The sequence below is a fragment of the Sphaerodactylus townsendi genome, linkage group LG05 (genome assembly GCF_021028975.2).
Source record: "Sphaerodactylus townsendi isolate TG3544 linkage group LG05, MPM_Stown_v2.3, whole genome shotgun sequence".
NCBI lineage: Eukaryota > Metazoa > Chordata > Lepidosauria > Squamata > Sphaerodactylidae > Sphaerodactylus > Sphaerodactylus townsendi.
Genome location: NC_059429.1, coordinates 94,492,448 through 94,510,156, shown reverse-complemented (window position 1 = coordinate 94,510,156; position 17,709 = coordinate 94,492,448). Strand labels below are relative to the sequence as shown.

The following is a 17,709-nucleotide window of genomic DNA, read 5'->3' as shown; positions in this document are numbered from 1 at the left end:
TGAAATTTTGGTGCTGCTAGCCTAAAATCTGCGCCCCCTGCAGGCCAAAAACGGAAAAACACTGAAAATACAAAATCCCTCACAAACCTGCAATTTTGTCGCCCACCACAAGGTGGCGCCAGGGCAGCTGCCCACTTTGCCCAATAGGAGGAACGCCTCTGTCAGTAAGTCCTCAAAACAAACCTTTAAGGTAGGCAAGTTTTCATGTATGTATTCAAAATGGGGGAGAGACTGAGGCCCCTTCCACACATGCAGAATAATGCACTTTCAGTCCACTTTCACAATTGTTTGCAAGTGGATTTTGCTATTCCACACAGTAAAATCCAGCTGCAAAGTGCATTGAAGGTGCATTATTCTGCATGTGCGAAAGGTGCACATGTGCAACTGAGAGCCTTCTAGCCAGAGATGTATCTAGGGAGAATGGAACACTGTGTGTGTGTGTGTGTGGGGGGGGACCTCAGACTTTGCCCCGGGCCCCATTTTCCATAGATACACCTCTGTCTCAGAGCGTCAGGCTCTGCATCCCCTGGACCAGGTCTGGGGCTGTTATTTGTTTCTGTGATACCAGGAAGTTAACATAAGAATTGTGCTGGAACCAGAGGCATTCCTCCCACTGGGCAAAGTGGGCAGCTGCCCTGGGCGCCACCTTGTGGTGGGCGACAAAATTGCAGGTTTGTGAGGGATTTTGTATTTTCAGTGTTTTTCCGTTTTTGGCCTGCAGGGGGCGCAGATTTTAGGCTAGCAGCACCAAAATTTCAGGGATTTTTTGGGAGACTCTCCTGATGATATCACCCAGGTTTGGTGAGGTTTGGTTTAGGGAGTCCAAAGTTATGGACTCCCAAAGGGAGTGCCCCCATCCCCCATTGTTTCCAATGGGAGCTAATAGGAGATGGGGGCTACACCTTTGAGGGTCCATAACTTTGGACCCCTGAACTCCAGACTCTCACCAAATCTGAGTGGTATCACTCAGTAGGGTCTCCACTTGAAGATACTCCTGAGAAATTTTGGTGCTGCTATCTTAATAATTGCACCCCTGACAACAGTGCACCCCTAAATTTCCCCAGATTCCTCTTTTTAAATTCACTCCCTTCCCACCAATGCTTGTTTTCTTCTCTTTCTTTTTTATTCCTCTCAGTGCCCTAATAAAGGCTTGTTGTTGTTGTTGTTGTTGTTGTTTCTTAAATCCTACCCCCCTTACGGCATGGATTTAAAGGGAGAATCTGAGCTCCCCAGTTTGAAACACCATTTAAAATGATGCTGTTTGGGGGTGGATTCCAGCATCACTTTGTTTAAACTAGGGAGCCCAGATTCTATAAGCCTTTTAAATCCCACCTTTAAAGGGAGAATTCTGGGCCCCCAGCTTAAATAACATTGAAAGTGGATTCTGTTTCCCCAATTGGGGGGGGACTGGATACAACACCATAAAATGTTTTCATAGCAGTAATAAAACATTTTTGAAAGCATTTTGAAAATGTTTTCCAAATATTATTTCAGCTGTGTGGCATGGCCCATTGCTATGTTCAGATTTGTGAGTTGGGAGATGTTCTATAATGTGATGGTGACTTTGAAACGACCTGGTGGAAAAAATCATTGTTTGGTCATGGTGGGGGAGGGTGGCCACCCATGGGGGGGGGGGCATCAAACTCAGGTTTTGCCCAGGGCTCAAGTTCGCTTAGGTACGCCCCTGATCAAGAGTGAAACCTTTGTGTAAATTTTAGTCAATTGGTTTTAACATAATTTGTATTTTACCACTCTTAATATGCCATTAAAGGTTTTGTATTTGTATTTGATATATTGTAAGTTGAATACAAGGAGGGGCACATCAGTCCTATGATTGTCCACTACTTATCACTGTTTCTGAAATGAAAAAGTAAACTATAAAGCCTAGTATGTAGGTACATTTTTTACTTCTCGAAAAACAGAGATATGAGAGATATGTGTAGTAATTTTTACTACTAATGCCATGGATTTCAACAGATGCCAGAGGAGGGCTATAGTTTTCCTTTGCAAAGGCTGACAGGGGGAGGGAAGCAGGGAAACCTGATGACAGGGGGAAAATAAAAATAGGTGGATGGAAGTACAGTAAGGAAGCAGCAATTAAGGCAAAAGGAAAGGTTATGGGAGTTTTTAGGGAATAGAAAGAGGAAATAGTGATTAATGGAAAATGAGGTGCCCAAGCCCTGTCAGATTGTCATAAGGTGCAACTGGGCCACAGTTTCTCAGGCAGAGGCCGCCAGATAGAGGGAAGGAGGGAAAGCTGAAAATTGGGCAGGGGATGGGAGACGGGACAGACAGATAAATGTAGGATTTCAGGTGGGTGAGAAGAAAGCAGAAAAGGAGTTGTGGGTGCTTTCAGATAGGGGAAAGAATAACGGAGGAGGGGAAGGTGAGATGCTCTCTGCAAGTCCTTGTGGGTCTTTACATAAATTACACCTTTTGGGCTTCATCTGTCCAACAACAACAAATAGTACCTCATTGCTGTATTTTAGATGAAAGACAAGTACACTGAATTTGAGTCAGGGACCATCTCAGGAACACATTTTAATGCTGAAATGGGCTTCTAGGGAATTACAAACAATAAATAGGAGTGGGGAGACTCTCTCTTCACTTAACTGGGAGAGAGGGTAAGGGTGCAGGGCTTTCAAGCAAAAAACAAAAACAAAAAAGGAACAGTAGGCTGGAAGCCCGGTCCCTTTTCTTCTAGGAGGAGAGTGTTGACAGCTTGAAACACAGATGGCCGGTCGGTTTCTCCTCAGAAACCTCAAGATCGCACGACCTCCTTGCCGGCTCCGTGGCCGCAAGCAACACCCCCCCTTCCCCTTTGAGTCAGAGCCGCTTTACTCTTGCCTTCTCTCTCCCTCCCCAATAGGGGCTCCTGGTGTGCATGTAAAAGGGGTGGTGGAAAGAAACCTCCCAGGGTTCACAAATGCCCATTTTACTCTAAGGCCCTCCTTCTTCCCGCCTTCCGCCGCTCCTCCCCAGTAGCCCGTTATAGTGCGTGAGGGGGCGGGAACAGCGGCGACTTGGCCGGGGAACGAGGAGAGAGGCGAAAGAAGCGGAGGAGTCCCGGACCGGTCAGCTGCGCGCAACAGGTACTGCTCTCCCGGCGAGAGTAGCAATTCCCCTTCCCCGGCCTGGAGGTTGGCGGAGCAGCCGCCGGTGCTCCACGTGGCCGGCAAGGACAGGAGGAGAGGCGGAGATAGCGGACTGAGGGTCATGTGGGGCTGCCCTTCGTCCCGGGATGGGGCCATGAGGACGAAGAAGCGTATGTGGGGTCGACGACGGAAGGGGGGGACGGATATTGGGAGATCCTCTCTCTGGACTGGAGGTGAAAGGAAATAGCGGTTATTCAATAACCGCCTAGTCGGGTTGTGGGGGGCGGGTTGTCCTAGGATTTTGGCTAGCGATGTGCCTAAGAGTCGTGGAGCAGAAAGCATGGAGGCTGAAGGTTTGGGGTTCGTGGTCAGCCGGCCGTCCGGCTATGGTGGCCCTTGGAAGCCTCCTCCCCACCCATCCCGCTGCTCGTAATGTAGTTTTGTGGTCATTTATTGTAGTGCTTGCTGATGGTAGCCTCTTTCAGGGTTTGCTTTGTCCGGGGACTGGGAGGAAGGGAAGGCATGTCCGCTTTCATGCTCAGGCACGTGGGATTAGGTGGTGTACGGGTTTAATGGGTTGATGGATGTACATCTTCAACAGGGTTGGAGTTGGATGTGAGTGGTTTGAGCTCGTGGCTTGTGCTGCCTTTCTCTGTGAAAGAGAGATCCTCACTTTTGTGGTGGTACTGTTAGACTGGGGCATCTTTGTCCTGAGACTAATTTATTTTTGTAGGTCGTTTATCTGGAAAGGAATGGATAACTTCATCAGTGGTCTTACAGTTAGCTTGCAGTACACAAGTCCACTCTCTCAGCACATGTATAAAGGCGAAGTAGGGATTTTGCTGTGATGTTTTGTTGGTTCACTTGTGGCACAATTCACACAAATTTGTTGGTTAACTCATAACTGAATGCATAGACGGTCTCATTTTTAAAAGAAGACTACTATTTGGGGGCATGGCAAGGCTGTATTTGGGTTCTACGATCTGTGATGTCTCTCATATCAATATCTTTATTTGATGTTGCATCTAGGAAGCGATAAAGAGATCTGAGTCTAGTGCTTGTGGTTTACCTAATGTGGAGAACAAAAACGTAATGCATACTTTGTGTGGTGTGAATCGGCTAAAACAAGATCACATGATAACTGTGGTTCCATTTGTGACAAACGAGCAAATACTTCTCTCTTACTCAAAATAATTTACCGGTATCTCAGGAAAAGAACACATAACTGGGTAGATGTATTATGTATGTTTTTTTCTGTGAGTTTGTGAGCCTTTCAAAAAGTTATCTTTTAACTTGGGGTAGAGGGAAAACTTCCTCATGTCCCCCCCCCCCCATGGGCTTGCCTTGTTTACTGTGCTATTTTGTGAATTTTTGAGCTTAAGAGGTATGACACTTAATACTAAACGTGTGTTGAAACAATTTGGTGAACTAATGTACTGTTCATTGTTTTCTTCAGGCACATCTAAGATATAGTAGTCAGAACTTAAAAAAGAAATTACAAATTCTGCGTACTCTGCTTTTCATCAACATTTGTTATTGGCAGTTCTACATAAAGACTGTTTTCTTCATTCACCTTGATCGTATTACCACACATGATCTGTTTTGGGTTATATAGGATTTTTGTTTTGGGAAACTAAGGTTCCATATTGTGAAATGATGTGGCTGAGATTTTCAGGTTTGTATATGTTCCAAAAGGCTAAACATAAAGAAGTGGTCTAAGAGGCACTGCTCAGAACAGAAGTCAATTATTGTCCTTTAGCATTAGGTAGATCTGTGTGCATAGATAGTATTCTGTGAACTCTGCCTGAGAACTTGGATGCACATTTGCATCATCTGAACTCTACTGAATTAGCAGGGTGCATGTTTTATTGGAAATGCATGTTAATATCAAGGGCCACCAGTTACTGTGCACACCAGGTTGCTTACCCATGACTAGGGAAAAAACCCCATTCCATCACCCCCCCCCCCAAAAAAAAATTACTAGTTACTTTTCTAACAGGAAAGTATGCAAAGGAATTTACAGAAAAAGTGATAATTTGGCTCTGACTGTGGCAGACCTTCTATTTTTGAGTTTCAGTTGTCCCTATCCTCTACATGGCAATATTTCTCAGTTAGTTTGGAGTACAGTCTATTTCCATATGACTGTTTGCAAAGCCTTGCCTCTTCAACTTCTATTGCATTTATTTTCTGACACCTTTACTTGCCATTTTCTCTTTCTCAGGGTGAGGTATTTGTACCTGATAATGGAGTCTTCTCTTCTGTAATGAGCAATCAATCATACGAGTATGACTCAGCAATATAAACAGCCGGAGGTGCAAAATCTTGTACATTTTTGTATTTACAAGCGTGCATAGGTTTTCCCTATAGAAAAGCAACTGTACAATCTTGCATTTGTGATAGCAGCACAGAGAATGAATGCCTCATAACGGAAATAGCTATGCACTGTGTGGCTAGGTTCACTGAGATTTTAGCACCAATTGACTGACAATTAGCGTGGGAACCTCTGTAGCTTTATTAGTGCAGTTCGAACTGGATAATTCCATCATTTGGTATGCTGTAATTGACCATATATAACTTTATTGAATTGAACCTTGATGATGTCTCTGATATTGAAACAGGCATTTTTCAGGTCTGCCACTATAGTTGTAAGAATGGATCCTTTCCTCCCCTCAAACTCTGGTGTGTTGCACCCTTTAAAAATACCATGCCAAACTATATACTCTGAGTCTAATCTGCCTCACAGGGTTGTTATGATGATTTAATGGAGGAGAGAAGAAAGTTGAAAATTTCTTTGGGTCCTATTGGGGAGAAAGGTAAGGGTATATATTAAGTAAATAAATACTAAGTATAGTACTTCAATATGGTTGGCACAGCCTTTCACAGAAGAATGGGTGCTAACTAGTGAAGCAAAGGAACAGCATTTTTAAAAGCAGCCTGTCTTCCTGCTACCCCCAGTCCTAAGTTCCACTGCAACATGTTTGGCTGTGGATGTCCCCATTTCTCAGCATTATTAATTGTGACCCTGATGCAACTGATGGAGTCAGTTAGCTATCACATGCTGAGTTACTACTGGAAGTTCCACCCCTACAGCTTGTCAGGACAATCAGTCAGTCTAACTCAAGGTTACATGTGTGTTACATCAGTCAGGTTCACTTGCATCTTTTGCTTCTAGGTAAGTATACCCAGGTGATCATCATCACCACTGTATCTTTATTTTCATTTACCAAACAAGGAAACTGTTTGTCCTTTACTTACTTTGTAGCTGGTGATCTCATAAAGCTAATTAACATCCAATAGGTGGAGTATCTTGTGTTCCTTAGTTTCACTGTTTTACTTCTGAACAAGTAAGGGTGTGTTGGCAGCAGTGTACTTTGCCTCTTCATGCCCCCTGTTTTCCTGATTGATTCTTGCAGAAATTTATTTCTTTGTCTTAGGTTTGGTGTCTGTTTTTAATCCCCCCACCCAATGTTGCATTTGTTACATCATAAAAAGGAGGGAGCCTTTGAGATGGGACTGTAATGTAACTGGGTTTGTGCAAGTTCTAAAAAAGCTCTTGTCCCTGATTTAAAAAATACAGACGGTAATGCAGTGTCTGAGAGCAATAGACACATTTGTGGAAAATTGAATGGGGCAAAAACTCCTGTAATGAAGCAACATAATTTATGCATAGGTTTTTCCCTACAGAAAAGTAACTAGAGAAAGAATGTTTTAGACTGTTACATACCTGCTACTTCCTAATATACAGTTTTACAGTATCCCTTTGAGAACCTTGCTTCTTCGTAAATTCCTAAGACCAGCTTCCTTCACCAATGAAAATGTTCTAGATTTCTAGGTGTCAACACAAGACTTCCAGGCATCTTGGCAACTGGAATTTTTCTAGCCCTGGTTCTGACTACTCTGTATGCTGTTGGGGTCCTCTGTATCCACAGTGCTGGTCAGTCTGCATTTTCCAGCCTGCAGACATTTGGATGCACAGCTAAATTGCATTGGATCTTGAGGGAGTATTTGTGTTTTTGTAGTGCCGTTGGCAGCTGCTGTGGTTGATTGGGTTGGTGAGATGTTGGGTCATAACACCAGATTAGGAGGACATGTTCCCTCACATGACACAAAGACCCTTATGGGCAGGAAGTATGAGAGTGAGTTTTAAGGAAGTTAAAGGCTTTTCATTTGCAGTGATTGGATTAGCTGACTTGCTTGCTGAAGTATTAATTGGTGAAAAATTCAGGTTTGCATGCTGGCTTTCCTAAATCCTATTCATTTTAATTTTGTATATTTTCCAGGGCTACATGTGTACTGTGTTCCTTAAATTAGGTCATGTTCTTCTTACAATTTTTAACTACATAGATTAGAATTTGCTGACCTGACCTCCTAAATTTTAAGATGGTAACAGTGGTCTTTCTATTGAGTAGGGTATTATAATACATCCCTCTGTCATGGGAGAATACATGACAGAATCCATAATTTTCCATGTATTGATAAATTTAAAGGTTGTTATTAAAAATGGTGCATTTCAATGTTTACATTGATCTATCTCCAGACATAAATTTTGGAATGGATGCAGCCAGATAATACAAAGCACAGGTAACTGTTATTAACTCTGAAGGGAACAAAATATTAAACATTTTAAATTACTTTACCCCTGTGAATGATTGATAGGCAATCTCAGCATTGCATGAAGGGGTTGCTTTTCGTTAACTTACAATGATTAATTGTTTTGGAGCATGTTTATCCTGCTGTTTAATCAAGGAACTTCTTCAAGCTCATCTTTCTCCTCTCTCTGCTCTCATAGCTACTCTGTGAGGTATATGATTTTGCGAGCAGACCATCCATCCCAAGTTGAGGAAGGGGGAAATGACCCAGGAAATTGACATGATTGCATCTGGAAGCCCATAGACCAGGGGTCAGCAACCTGCGGCTCTTTCAGCCTTATACTGCAGCTCTGCGTGGCCTGGAGGTTGGAGGGTAGCGTGGGCATGTCCCTCCAGCCCTCCAGAGCAGCACTGGAAGGAAAAGTGAGTAGAGGAGCCGAACGTGAGGGTGCTGCTTTTCACGTCCCCTCCACTCACTTTTCCTTCCAGCGCTGCTCTGGAGGGACACGCCTGCGCTGTCCTCTGAGCCCTGGAGGTCAGAGGGTAATGTGGGCGTGTCCCTCCAGAGCAGCCACCATTCCCCCTGTGCCATCCCCACAGCCTCCATCCCCCCTCTACCCCATGGAGCAGGCTGCTGCCTGCTCCGTCGGGCAGAGGAGGTTTCCCTGCCCAACGCCACCGCCTCCCGCAGCGCGAGAAGCGGCGGCACTGGGCAGGCCCTACAGAGCAGCGCTGGAAGGAAAGGTGAGTGAAGGAGCCGAACCAGAGGCGGCCCCGTGCGAAGCCGCCTCTTCGGCTCGGTAGATCTTCAGGGCCGTGGAAAACGGGTCCAAATGGCTCTTTGGGTGGTAAAGATTGCCAACCTCTGCCACAGACTAAAGATCCTGGGCAGTCCCATGGTTCATTGTGGGTCTGTGGTTGAGGAAAGCACAGGGAAGATGACTAAAGTGATGATGGGCCAAGACTTAGGACAAATTTGACAAGACATAGGCTAGAACTCATTTGAAAGCCTACTATAGGATGGTGATGGCAGCAAAGAAGCAATACTTTCCCACCATTGTTTCATTTTCACAGTGTAGACCTGCAGAATGCTTCTGGGTAGTCAAGGACCTATTGGGGTCTGTCAAGGTGAAAAATATGGACTCAGAATAGATAAAAATAAGTCATTTTTTTTTAGAAAAATCAATTTGTATGACTCTTGACCTGCATACCTGCATAAATCTGCCAGTAGAGGGCTCCCTGACTGGTTTAGGATAACATTGGGACAGCTAGTATGTCAAACTACACAGGGATGCTGTAGAAATCCACAAACACCCAGACATTTGCAACAAAAAAGAAAATAATCTGAAAATCAACGAATGAATAAAGTATACAGTACATCCATTCTTTAAAATTACTCTGCATCTTCTTGAAATTAATTTACTTTTTCTACGAACCACTACATCCTACTAATATTTACTGGTCAACTCAAACTCTCCCATTAACTTAAAACTAAATACCAATACATACTTATTTCACTTTATTTCTGGTGAGCAGCCACAGAAAAAATATCCGAGGACCAGTAGTTGTGTCATTGCTTTTGGAGTCACAGTGATTTCATGGAAGAATGTATCTTGTTTCAAGAGATTAAAAAGTATGTAGAACCATACTTTACTGTTATCACTTCATCAACTGCACCCATCTGTAGCACAGACTTCACTGGCTGGCTTTAATTAATGCTAGTGCCCAAAGTCTCAAGAGATAAAGTACAAGATCTGAGAAAGCCAGTCTCTCTCTGTCACAAAGGTCATCACATATGTACGAAATCAACTGCAGATGAACTCTACCTGAACACTTGCAAATACGCCTCCCTCCCTCCCTCCTGACAGGAGGAACAAACAGATTTCCACAACATAAATCACTCCACACTGTGCCATGCATGTTACCATGACATGCTTCTTAAGATGTCAACCACAAATGTTGGTGAAATGTTAGGAACTAAAACTATAGCCACATAGCCTGGAAAACCCACAACAGCCTGTTTTAACTGTTTTTATTTTCATGGCTTTGTGGACCCTCATTGGGTGGAAAGGTGGCACAAAAGTGTTTTAAATAAATAAGCTAACTTGATTACCTTTGTGACAAAGAGAGACTGGCTTTCTCAGATCTTGTACTTTAGGTTCTTTTACCGCAAACCTAATTCCAGATCTGGTCGCCCAGACGAGGACAACAAGTCCTCCAAGGCGCAACTTGCAAAATATTCCGGTGGCGTTGGTGGTGGGCAGGGGGAGAGATTACAGAACTTCAAGGATAAACTCAAACCCAGACAAATTGATGATTGAGGTGGTCTTCAGTGGCTATGTGACAGAATTCCTCCACCTCCCACCAGATTCCTTCCTAGCATCTCCTGCCCCCCAAAATCCTAAAAAGAAAAGCAGAACCCTGATGGCAATTCAACATCTCTTAGCCATTCAGGCCATTGAATCTATGCCTGTTGAAGAGTTCAGCAGAGGTATGGACTCAAACCCAGAAAGGAAGGGGATTGAAATACTTAAATCATTTCATTAGACTGAGACATTTCAAGATGGAAACCCTAAAACTATAGCAGAAGCTCTTCAGCCCAGGGAGTATCTAACTTCTATAGATCTCACAGAGGCATAACTACACATTCCCATCTGTCCAGTCCATCTGCATTTTTTGCATTTTTTTTGGCAGGGGAGGGGTAAGGATAATTTCCAATACACGGCCCTGCCCTTCAGGTTGTGTACTGTTCTCTGGGTGTTTTCAAAGCTGCTGGTCAACCTAATTGCCATACTATTTCACCAGGGGATTCATGTCCATCACTATCTGATCTCATCTAATCCAGTTCTTACCAGCAATCCATCTTGGACACACAACAAACCCTGCTTTTCCTAAAGATTCATGGCTTCCTTGAGAATGTACAGAAAAGTTCTCTCCAGGCAGTCCAGCATCTGGAACATCTGGGAGTTCTCATAGACACTGTGGCCAGAAGCTCTTTGTCCCAGAGTCAAAGGCCAAGAAAATCAGGGAGCTGACCAAGACAGTCATCACCAGCATCCCTTTTTCCCTGGTAAGTCTCATGGGACAGTTTCTTTTTTAATTTAGATACCATGCAGTGGGTTCGGATGCACTCGAAATGGCTTCAACAGCTTCTTCGCTCTTATCAACTTCTGATAGTAAGATGGGAAAATTACTCCATCCTAGTTCCCTTGGAATTCAAATGTGACCTGGCATGGTAAACCAGACCAAAGAACATGACTTCAGAGAAGTCCTTCTGGATTCTGGCTTACATCCAGATTTTCACTGATGCGACCTTGACTAGATTGTAGGGCAGGGGGGCACCATGAATGATCAGCCAGTATAGGGCCACTGGAAGGAAAGAGAGGCACATCTCCCCATCATCCAAAGCTTCGCACCATCTTTCTCGCCCAGCTGAGCTTCCAGGAACAAGTTCATCACTCCTATGTTCTAATTAACATGGACATTGTCTCCGCAAACCAAACATGAGGGGTTGAGATCGTCTGCCCTTCACAAGGAGTCCTCCAAAATGGCGGTCAAAGATCTATTTGCATCTCCATCAAGCTACTGGACCAGGAGGTTCTTCAAATGGTTCCCATCCCAGAGTGGAGGGAATGGATGCCCCCATGGAAATTCAGTCCAGTCCTGACAGCTTTGATGAAATCTCCTTTCAAGCCCATCAGGGAGAAATATCTTGGAACTGGGAGCTTTTTCCATCAAAACTTCTCTGTGTGTATTTCATAAGGATAAAGTCATCCTGAAAACTGGCCCAGCATTCTGGCCAATAATGGACTTTAAATTTCATCAACAGCAGGAGATTTTTCTTCCATCCTTTTGCCGGGATCCAAAGCACCCAAAAGAACGGGTGTGGCATACCCTGGATGTGAAAAGAGCGCTTAAAACATATGTAATTTGGACTCAGACTATCAGAAAGATGGAGGTTCTGTTCATTTTGGTCTCTCTTCCCAACCTAGGTTGTAATATATCAGCATCCACTATAAGCCAATACTTCAAGAACTGTATTGTTGAGGCTTACACAGAGTGCAGCACATCAAGGTTTCCAGAGGCATCATGACCCATTCTGTCAGAAGTACAGCCTTTACGAAGAATGCCTTTGTTGAGGAAATTTGTAGAGCTGCCACATGGTTGCTATCATGATCTTCATCCTACACCATAGAATAAAAATTTACAGTTCTGCTGACATGGCCTTTGGCAGGAGGATATTGCAGCACATTCAGGATTCTGGAAATGATGCTCCACCAATAATGTATATTTGGTACTCTGGGATGTCCCAGAAGATGTCCTTTGGCTCAGAGAGAGAACGACCTTTGGATACTCAACGTGAAGAGTCCTCCTCCTCTGAGCACAAGAGGGCATTGTGCCCTCCTGTTTCATCGTTTTCCCTGTTATACTATCTTGACCTACTGCTCTTCTGTAATAACTCTAATGTTGCAGGCAACCATTACTCGAGCTCTTTCCTGTTGATGTTTCCTTTCATGATTTTCTATGTAGATAGATTACTGTTGACTGCTATTCGAAGTGTTCAGAACTGAGATGAAGGGGGATGATCCTAAATCAAACAGGAAGAAGAATTTGTTTCCTAACTCCATGACTGATTAATGAGAATAACCCAGAGGATGTCCTTTTGTGCTCAGAGGAGAAGGATGCTGCCAATGTTTTTTTTTTTTTTTTTGTAATAAGAATCTGTAACCTTGCTGTCTTGTTTGGATGCTTTAGTAGAAAACTGTTAACACAGTAGCCTTGCTGTACTTTGTGAAAGCAAATGACAGTATTTATGCTAAATTTAGAGCCAGTGTGGTGTAGTGGTTAAGAAAGGTGGACTAGAATCTGGAGAACTGGGTTGAATTCCCCCACTCCTGCACACAAAGCCTGCTATGTGACTTTGGATCAGTTACATTTATCTCAGAACTCTTTCAGCCCATGCAGAGGCCGGGAATGGCAAACGAACTCTGGATATCTCTTGCCTTGAAAACTCTATTCATAAGTCAGCTGTGACATGACAGCCCATGCACACACATGCGAAATTTAAAGCCTAATTCAATTCAGACTGTTTCTGTTCTGTTACTGCATAGCATATGAAATGCAAAACTACTCCTGAGTCTTGGCCACAACCTTACAGCAGGAGATATGTCAATCTTTGCCTTTGTGTGCTGTTTCTTCATAGCTCTACATGAGGTGGCTTTAGCAAATACTGCTGTTGATTAAGAATTGTGTTTTACATTCTTGTGAGCTTTATGTTTATGTGTTTGAGGGGGGAGGAAAGATCACCCACAGTCTTACACTGGATATAAGCCTGGTGAGCTTTCCCCATGGCGATCTAGGCAGGGCCTTAGCATAAAACAAAGTTTTGCTATAATAAACCCAATGGCTACCCTTCTATAAGGATGTCTTTCTCTTCAGAATTGGAAAGCCTCAGGCTTGTTTCATTTGCAGCAAGAATTGATCTCTCATGTTACTGAAGAAAGAAGTTTTGCTTACACTCCTTGCACTGTACTTTGGACTTAAGCTTGTTCTAAGCTTATCTAAGCTGCTAAAGTAGATGGTGTGTAATGTGCACAGGAGTTGGCTGCTGCATTCCTTCCTGCCAGCTAACCTTTAGCATGTACTCTCAGACACACAGAGCTAGGGCATCTAAGATACATTACTTCGCATTATTTTTTGCTTGTCTGCAGTCAAGTTTTCATCTTCCCTATGAAATCACAGTTTAATGAGTAACTTAGAGTTAATAGGGTGCTTTTTTGTTAATATTTGTTAGTGTCACTTAGGTCTGAAAAATACCATTTAGAAACTAACAGATTGAAACACTGAGAAGAAAATATATTTATATACCAGTTTATTTGTAACATTGGTAGTCATTACAGCTCAAACTGCTCCATTTGAGTATTTTTTTTAACACAGTCCTTGCTGGTCCATGTTGCTTTGACAGATTTCGGTTCACCACCATTTAATTCAAGATGGGAAGAACTGTGGAAAGACAATCTCAAGAAGAAATGTCTGCCTACTGAAAGGAGGCTGTGTTGTAAGAATAGCAGTGGAATAGCTGGCTTCTTAGAGCTGTGGTCTAACTACTACATTGCTTCAGAATAGGCAACTCCCCTGGAACAGGCAACTCCTTACTGTTGCTGTGTACTTTCTGCACACTATATATGAAGGAAAAAGAACTCCAAAGTAGTTATCTGGAAATGAGAAATGAAAATTGAGATGGCTGTTACTCTATATGTTTTAGTGTTTCATTGACAGTATACACTGTAGAAGCAAGTCCTGCTTAAACTTCCTTTCAAGTATGTATGCTTTAGACTGATAGGCTGCCCTGTATTAAAGTGGAACGCTTTCTGATCTGGAACACTTTCAAGTTCCCAAAACTACGCACTAGTAGAAAAGGTGAAACACTGGGAACTTCTTTACTTGAGTTATGTTTAAAGAAAATATATAAGAAAACTTGGTTTGGTTTCTTAGAGGTTGTGCTTGATCTACTTATCCTGTGATATGTTATCTACTTCTTTCTCAATTTAGGTATCTCGACTGCTCAGTTCTGGGAGAGTTTTTCTCATTAGCTTATACAGGTTCAGAATCTGCAGTTAGGTTTGTTTAAGACAAATGGTGAGAGACTTAACTCTCACAGCACAATGAAATCTGACTTTTTGCCTTCAAAACAAACAATTTTTTTGAGTTGATGATTTTATTTAAAATAAAGCTTAACTCTTCTTATTAGGCAAGAACTTGATAAATATAAACAGATTCTAACTCCTCACACAATACAGAAAATACACATGCAATAAAATCAAATTTCCTAACATCTCTCAATTTTAGTTTAAGGCAAATCAACTGATTGGCAGAATGCTATGTAAAATTTGGAAGCCTTCTTGCACACAATAATGCTCACCTGGATACTCTTGACTCTTACTAGAACATAACATCAAATCTTGATTAGCCCTTTATATAACACTTTTTATAGAGAAGGTGACAGGAACAGAAATAAATCTAACACTAATGTGATTATTCTCTGAATAAAACAACTGGTTCCCAAAGGGCTTAAGAAGATGAGGAATGGGTAGACTGGAATATATCTTGATAACTCATTAAATTGACAAAGCAAGGTTATAAAACTAAATTCAGCACTTGATCTCAGTTTGAGCAATAAATCTACTATTTCTTGAGTTGTGCTAATGAACTGTCAAATTAAGAGGTCTTGTACTTTTCCTGACCAACTCTTGAACATTATACAGGTTATGAAGCAATGTAAGGACACATATACTAACATGCATATCCATGATTAATATCATGAATATGCAGAATCTCTGTGCTCTTTAAAAGCTTTATTGCTCTTGCAGTGCTTCTGGGTATCGTCAAAGTAGCCCTCCATCAGCTAAGTGATATGAATAGTGGATGGAATATATGCTGAATTAACCGTTGTCTTGTGTTGATTGCCTTCTCTGTATGGTATTCAGGAGTTGAATATGAATGATTGAGGTGTAGGCTAGCTGTAGAACACTTTGCATGAAGGTAACACAGTTCAGCTTTGTAAGGGATTGTCTAATACATATTGAGGCCTGGCAGCTAAAGATTGCACTGGATATTTCTAATTGATATTTGTGGTGAGTCTGGGACTCAATTATAGATCATCTGCTTTACATGCAGAAGCTCACATCAATCTCCAGCTAAAATGATCAGGTAGTAGGTTCCTCAGATAGTATTACTAGAGACCCTATTGCCAATGCTAATAAACCAGTTGTTGAAAATGGCATAAGGCAGCTTCATGTGTTTCTTTATATGAACCTCAGCCTTTCCAACCTGTGTTAGTTTTGCTTTCCTTTCCTCTGAACATTCCCCAGGGCCTCTGTTGAGACGGAGGGGATATTGTGAGTTCTGTTTAATAGCTTGTAGTAGTGTGCTTAGTGTACATGTTAGTGTTGAAAGAAATGTAACACTAAATACATACATCTTGCATCAGATGTCTTGTGTGTATAATAGTACTTTGGAAATGGCCTGAAAAAGCTTAAAGTGCTATTCTAGGGACGGCATAGCCTAGAACAGAAGATCCCAGGTTCAGAACATGGTTAAAGAATTTCTGATTTGTATCTTTTTCTACTGGACACCCTGAAGAACTGTTATCAGATAGAGCAGAAAGTGCTGAGCTAGATGGATCAGTGGTTCACATAAGGTTGTTCTACAAGTATATACAAAGAGAAGGCTACTAAGAACTACTTTTTGGAACTGCTACATAATGGAATAGCTGTGAACTTCATCTGAATATAAGAGCTAATTTCACTTTGTCTGATACGACGTTGAAGAGCTGTAGGCAGTTTAATTAGTTCAGGATGCAGTCCTGGGATGAAGAACACTTTTCCGCTGCTGGGGGATGAAGAAGAGGGAGGTACAACTAATCAACATCCCAGGTAAAGATGGGAGTGGCAGAGGCCAGGCGTAACAACAGGAAAAGTAGCTCCCATATGTGGACTACTTTCTTGATGAGAAGTGTGGATGTCCAGGAGAAATGCAGCACTACCTTTAAACATGTCGAGAAAGAGTCAGGGGGTCCCCTGCTACCTGTTCCAGGCTGTGCAGGAGGGGAATGGTTGTAAGGAGGGGGAGGATCCTGGAGTTCTTAAGCTCCCTTTCTCCCCCTGAGACTGACTGAGGCCCCTTCTGCACATGCAGAATAATGCACTTTCAATAGACTTTCACAATTGTTTGCAAGTGAATTTTGCTATTCTGCACAGTAAAATCCAGCTGCAAAGTGTGTTGAAAGTGGATTGAAAGTGTATTATTGTGCATGTGCGGAAGGGGTCTCAGTGACCCCTCTGAGCTGAGGTGGGGCCAGAGTTGGAGATGTCCCACCCATCTTTGTAAACATGACAAGTTCCATTAGTTTATAAATGGGTTTTGGAGGCAACTGCAGGAAAGTAGCAGTTCCCTGAAATCAATTCAGTCTTTCTGTATTCTTTGGATACTGTCAAAATAAAGCATTTTAACTAATCTGCAAAAAAATGTTCTGCAACAGCTGCCTATGACAAAGTAAATCTGCTGAGGCCTAATTAGGCACACCTTTCTGCTTAGGAAAGGGCCAGAAGTTCAGCAGCCAAAGCCCCTGTGTGTGTTAGGTCTGAAGAGAGGCACATGAAGGGGAACCTCAGAATCCAGCATTGTTTGTGCTTTCTGTCCTGCATCAGGCGGAGGCACAGAAAGGAAAACCTGAGTTAATGTAGGAGGAGAAAGAGGAGTAGCAGCCATCCTTCCTCAGGTTCCCTGTTAGGATGAACCTATGCATGTTTGCTCAGAAGTACATCTTGGTGAGTAGCATTTACTCACATATAAATGTTCACATGAATGCAGTTGCACACTTACTGGGGAGTGAGTCTCATTGTAGGGGCATAAAAAGCCACACTAATTTATTCTGTAAGCTCTTCCTTTAGGTTGGAAACAGCTCTTAAAGATCACTGAGCTTTTCACCTATCCTCTGATCTTGTGGTAACTAACAGAAGAGTTCTTAAAACTGAAATTAGAATTGCCTATGATTTCCTATTAGAATAAAAAAATTGTGCAAACCCTGCAGCTAGAACGTTTCATTTATACTGGAATTTAATTGTCTTCTCTTTCCTTTTTGAGAGATAGTGTTTTTCGTTTCAACAGAAAAGGAAGTTCTGAAATAGTGCAGTAGTTTCTTATAAAGCCTGAATTTATTTTACTGCTTCAACAATGTAAAAGGCATAATGTGTAACCTAACATATAAAACAGTACTAACTGTTATATGTATGGAAACTAAAGGTATTGATGCCTTAGTTTTGGGAGTGGCTGTGACTCAGTGGTAAAGAGTCTGATTGGATTTTGAACATTCCATGCTCCCAGCATTTCCAGTTAATAAGTTCAGGTAGAAGATGATGTGAAAGACCTCGATCTGATACCCTGGAAAACTGCTTCCAGTCTGAGTAGAAAGTACTGACCATGATTATCCAATTATCCTACTACAAGGCACGTTCATTTGTTCT

General features: G+C 42.4%; 1 protein-coding gene across 2 annotated transcripts in view; it reads left to right on the top strand.

Moving 5' to 3' along the window:
* The first annotated feature begins 2,946 nt into the window (after positions 1-2,946).
* The window catches only part of SLC16A1 (solute carrier family 16 member 1), a 67,835-nt gene continuing 53,072 nt past the window's right edge, over positions 2,947-17,709 (top strand). Inside the window, exon 1 of one of the 2 annotated variants that reach the window (XM_048496051.1) lies at positions 2,947-3,092. The gene's annotated coding sequence lies outside the window, so the exon portion shown is untranslated. Of the gene's footprint in view, positions 3,093-16,909; positions 17,014-17,709 lie in introns of those variants that run through there. The other variant, XM_048496052.1, reaches the window with a different exon arrangement.